Here is a 6,335-nt window from a genome sequence, read left to right as displayed (position 1 = left end):
AGTTGATATTCAACTTTTCTGAAATTTGACAATAAGACGCTATCAGTTTTAAAGTTTCAAAAACCTATAGAGTCTCCTAAAATTTCAAGAATTTTACAAAACTTTTCTTAAGATTTGTCAAAAAAATATTAACCTCTCATTATATTTTACTAAAAGACTTATTTTAAGAAGTGTAACTGTACCAAAAATTAAAAATCGGGAGAGTTTTGTGGAAATTTTGAAACTTCAAGAGAGGTCCATGAGATTTTCAAAACCTCAAAAAAGTCATTGCCTTTTTGTCAAAAGCTTATGAAAGAGAAGTCAGTGTTTTTTGCCTTTTATTTTTAAATTTTTTATTTTTATTAATAAAATTATATTAGAAAACTTACGGATTTTAACTTTTAATATAAAAAGTTATAATTTAAATTAATTTGTTACTTATCAAGAGGGCTTGTGACATTTTGCTTTTGTCATCGTCGTTGTCGTCATCATTATTATTTTGTAAATAATTAGTTATAAAAGTCATTACGAACTTAAATGACCCATATGTTGAATATTGTTTTATAAAAAGAAAGATATGTCTGTGATTTAATTGAATATCTATATCTATATCTCCACTATTAGAATGGGGATTTCCCTTTCTTGATTTGGTTTTTATCATCCCAAAATACCCCCATAATTACCCATAAATATTCCAAAAATCTCTCTATAACCATCTATAAATATTTCAAAAAACAAAACCTATAACCACCTAAAACTATACTAAAATAATATTTTTCTTAATTATTTTTTAAATATTATTTACTTTTTAATTTATTTTATAATAATTATCACTCAAAAACCACGAAACACACACATCAGGCATGCCCATGGCTAGTCTATTAATAGCAAGAGTTTCTTTTGTTTAAGCAGCTTGGAAGATAACATAGCTTTCAATTTGTACCAATAAAAAAACATTTTAAGAAAAATGTAAGTGGAAAAGTGTCCCTTTTTAAAAAAAATTAATAACTAGTCAAGGGCGTCGCAAGTTATAGTTTTTAATATTGAATTGTGTGCGTACAAAAATAGAGAGTCATAGTCATGGGTGGTTATTATAATAATAAATGGTTATTGTAGTCATGAGTAGGATTTATATTTATTAGATTATCCATTAATTAAACTTTTTTTGAATAAAAATTAGAGGACACTTTTTTAAACATAATGGGAAAAAAAAAAACATTGATTGAAAATTTTCATGTCTTGCTTTTATTTGAATGATGAAAACAAATATATATATATATATATATACAATCAAGCACATAGATTGCAAATTATTATAACTAGGGTTACATTTGATTTGTTGAATGCCTATTTTTAAAAATAAATTAGTTTTAATATATTAGTTACAATTAATTATTTAAGAAATTATATTGTTACTATAAAGTAAATAACAATGTGAAATATTCATAATAAGGAACAAACAAAAAAAACAATTATTTGCAAATTTTATTATGGGGATGTCTATTCCTTTGTTATTGCATGTCGAATGAAATAATTAGGAATATATAAGAAATAACTATTCTCTTGATTTTCAAAGTGTAAACAATATTACAAATTATTTTAAAAAATAAATATTTTGTCGAACCAAACAAGCTGCAATTTATTAATTTGTTATTATTAGCCCAAGTATGATAATTCAAAAGAAAGGGATGGATTGAGTTTTTTTTTTTCAAAGAAGGGCGGCACTTCCATTTATTTATTGATATACCCTCACTTTTGGCATAGGAATATCGTGGTTACAAGACAAGTAATAGAGATTACAATAAAAAAATAAAAAATAAAAACTTTAAAGGCTTCCCAAAAATAACATCAACATCCAACCAAAACAGGACTACAAATTCAAACAAAAAAAAAAAAAAAAACACCCCACGCAACAAAACAAACAAAAGAAAAAAATTTCATATAAGTATAAACCAATACCAACGGGAAATCAGTTAAACGTACCTCATATAAGTCGTATCCATCTTCTTCAGTTTATACAAATCATTAATAACTCTAAAAAGTTGACTACTATTTGTGAACAAACTATTTTTCCCCATAACACCTTATCGAGTTAAAGCATCTGCCACTTTGTTGAATGGATTGAGTTGATAATTAATTTTAATTTAAAAGTTAATTTCAAGCAACTCGCTAAATTAGAAAATAAAGCATTCACAATATATATAAAGTCAAGAATTAAAAAGTCAGGAAAGAAATATGCAAAACGTTAAAGTGGTTCGATCGAGACTCATGCGTACATAAATCTTCTCAATAATTCCCCATTGAGATTTTTACTAAACCCAAACTTATTTCACATTAAAAAAAAAAATCAAATCAGTTGCAATTCCTAATTCTCCACCAACCTTAAGGTGCTAACCTCATTCTATAGTTTTTATTTTACATGAGCCATCGAGAAGGTACTTCCTCACACAAAAGTCATATCATTACATTATTAAGGGATTATCCATCCTCACAAGTCCTCCCACCTAAGAATAAGTTCACACACCCTAGAGTTTTAGGAATAGCAATGACGACATAAGAATTTATATTCAAAACAAAATTATGAGATAGAAGAATTTCAAAAGTAAATAATAAAAAAAAGAAGATAAATATTTAACAACAACTCAAGAGAACAATTAGACAAGCTTAATTCAATTAGCAATAGCAAGTTAGTACCATGCAAATTTTCAATCTTACAACAATTAGCACTCCAACATACTTATAGTTTTAACAAAAGGAAACTCATTAAAGTTAGGAATTTAGAATATACTAATATCTAGTGTGTCACTAATATATGGTATTTTAACAAAATTAATTTATATTTATTGAAATGTTATGTCAAGAGGAAATCTTGTTCTGACCTAAATATATTTAAATAATAAATTAGTTAATAGTGTTTTTGGTATTGGTGCAATTACAAAATAAAAATACTAAAGAAAAACAACTACAAAATTGTTAATTACTGTCGATGCCAAGCTCCGAGGCCTATAGCCAATAATTTGGAGATCAAAATTTGAAGGAAAAAAAAAGAGGCAAAGGAGAGGAGTCTGGTTAGTCGATCTACAACTAGCCTATTTTATTTTCGAATCAAAGAATATAGTCGTCTCTTTATTTTCTATTTTATAAAAGGTAAAAATAAAGAAAAAAAAACTAGTTTAAAATGATTTTGAATTCGAGTACAATTATGGATTTGAAAGGTAATTAATTAATCCTTCAATAAAAAATAATTAACTAACATCATATCAACACCTGTTCAAAGGATAGTTACCACACTAATATGTGTATTTTTGCTATATTCTCAAAAATATTTCTTAAGAAAAAAAGATTTTCGAAAATGAGTAAAAATGATAGAGAGAGGGAATGGTCGACCGCTCCAGGTAGTCCTGGCAAAATGGATAAAAATCAGTTAATCCGAACCGTATCCGACCCGTTCTAACCGACTCATAATCATCCGTTTGTTAAATGAGTCAAATATGAGTTTTCATTTTCATATCCGCCCCCTTAGCGGGTCAGGTTGGGTTTATCTGGCAGATATCTGCCAACCCGCTTACATTATTAAATATTAACCCATAAAAGCAGCCCACTGCCCTTAGGCCAGCCTAGCCGATCCAGCAGCTCCAGCCTCCAGCCCACTAAGGCACTGCCCAAAACTCAAAGGCCCAACGCCCGACCCAAGTGCCCACAACCCACATGGCGCACACGCGTGCCCCTCTTGAGTCTCGGCCCCTTGGCCCTCCCACTCCTAGAGTCCTAGACTCCCAAGCTCCCAACCCCCAGGTCAGCCCCATTCGCCCATTCGAGCCCTAGCCACAGAGTCAGAGACTCAGAGAAGGAGAAGTGGGGAAGTGGAAACCAGTCGACGGCCGCACGAGACCCTTCTTCTTCGACCCTTCGAAGCCCTCTGCCCTTGGCCCTCCGAGTCTCTGACCTTTGGTGACTCGCGAGTCTCTTCAATCCTTTGAACTAGTCCTTGGATACGCGATCGCCATAGCAGGTGCCAGGAGCTTCGAGCTTCGAACCAGCAGGAGCTTCGAACCAGTAGGTGCCACTGCCAGGAGTTTCGAACCAGCAGGAGGTAGGGGTGAGCAAAATTCGGTGAAAACCGAATTAACTGGCTGAAATTGGTCGGTTCGGTTAGGGTAAAAATCCCAGTTCGGTCGGTTCGGTTATAATTCTAAAAAATTTTGGTTAATCGGTTTCGATTCGGTTAAAGGTAAAAAAAATTTCGGTTAACCGAATTAACCGAATTACTAATTAATTAGATTTTAAATATAATTTATGAATATAAATTTTGCTTATGTAAGTGCATTAAGGAGTTTAATTAACCTATTTGGATTCTTTGTTCTATGGTAAAATATTATTTTCATTAATAAAATTAATAAATAAGGTATTTAATTAAGTTGGATTTGGTTTTAAAAAAATTTATAATTGTATTATATTTCTAACAATTAATTTTAAATGATTTCGGTTAAAATCGGTTAACCGAATTACCCGAATGGGCAATTCGGTCAGGGTCGGTTCGGTGTCTTTTGTCAATTCGGTCGGTTCGGTTAATGGTTTATATTAACCGAATTTTTCGGTTAATTCGTTTAATTACCCGAATTTAACCGAACCGACCGTTTGCTCACCCCTAGCAGGAGGGGCTTTAGAACTCAGAACTCAGAAGGTAGTCTGGTAGTCCCTCTGAGCTCCACTCTTTATGGTTTATGCCTTCCACCTCTGTTCGTCTGTTCCACAGTCCACACTTCCACTGTGTATTGTATTTTTATTTTATTTTTCTACTTTTCTTCCTCATGTAGCCATGCTTCTATTTTTATTTAATTTTAAATATATTAAATATTGATTCCTTGGTAATTCTTTAAAGAAGACTTGGTATTTGCTAATACAGACATTAACAGACTAACTTAATATTTTATATTTAATTCTTCACTGGTAAAACATAATTACTTCAGTAATGATTTATAAAACAGTTAATGTAATTTATAAAATTTATAATATTCACCATAATATTTCACTTAAAATAATTATCATAGTTGTTTTAAATGAGAAAAAAAAAAACTTTTCAGAGTTATTAGACACACACACACTATATATATACTTAAAAACATCATTGAATTATGACTATTGTCAATGCTCTCAAAATTTTAAACTGTTAATTCTAATATACACATAGCTTCACTCCATTTGATTATATAATTTTATATATTTAATTATTATATGGATTATCACAATTTCCTTACTTTTTTCTAGTTTTAATTTATTATTGATTAAATTTTCATCCTTTTTTCTTTTTAACGACTTCAATTCATTACTTATATACTAGTATTAAGATTGATACTTTGCCTGTTAATCCTATTTCATAATTTTTTGCAGTGCATAACAAGGGTTTGAGAAAAAAATATTTCAGTCAGTAGCGAATTCAATTGATCAAAATGATGAAATGAGTGAATCAGGAGTTGTTAATTAATATAAATGATTGAATGATTGATATAGTTACTAAAAAAGTTAATACCCAAACTAATTGCAAGTTATCGTATACAATTTAAATCATTATGATAAAAAATAAATTATTAATAAAATTATATTTGACAATGGCGGATTATCCGCCCATCCGCCATGAATTATCCGATCCGAAACCGCCTAATCTGCCACTTAAACGAGTCGAATATGGATTATGGTTTTTTCACCCGATAATCCACCTTATTCGTCACGAATAAACCGACCCGATCCGCTTTGCCAAGTCTAGCTCCTGGGATCTGGTCAATCATTCTAACCCTCGACAAAAATCGGTTGATTGGCCACTAAAGGGTGGTCAATGCTTGCGGACAATATAGAGTTTTGTCTTAATTTTTCAAAAATCATTTTTATCCATCCAACTCAAAGAAATATTCCATGGATCTATGCGTAGGAATTAACCTCACGGAAACTCTTAACTCTATTATTTCTATATATTTTTTATTTATTTACATAAAGAAAAGAAAACGAATGCATAACAAATACATTTTTAAAAAAATGGTTTCACTTTTTTAGAAATTAGTGTGGACCTATCTCTCTTTCAAGAGACATGCTACCTATACATCCATCTTGGGATCAAGCCAGAAGTATGAAATTTTTAGTTTAGAAAAACAAAATTCAAGTTCCTTTTGAAAAAAATCCAGAATTTTTGAAAACTCCTTTGATACTTTGATTTCTAAATTAAGAAAAATAATTTTGAAATCTCTAATTTAAGAATTTTGCAAAAGCAATCTCGAAAACATTCTTGAAAACTTGCTAAAAAACTCTGATTTTTTTTTCGTCGAAAAAATCAATTTCAAAACTCAATTTAGAAATCCAACTTT

The sequence above is a fragment of the Malania oleifera genome, chromosome 3 (assembly GCF_029873635.1).
Source record: "Malania oleifera isolate guangnan ecotype guangnan chromosome 3, ASM2987363v1, whole genome shotgun sequence".
NCBI classification, from domain to species: domain Eukaryota; kingdom Viridiplantae; phylum Streptophyta; class Magnoliopsida; order Santalales; family Ximeniaceae; genus Malania; species Malania oleifera.
Note: the sequence above shows the minus strand (reverse complement) of the source record.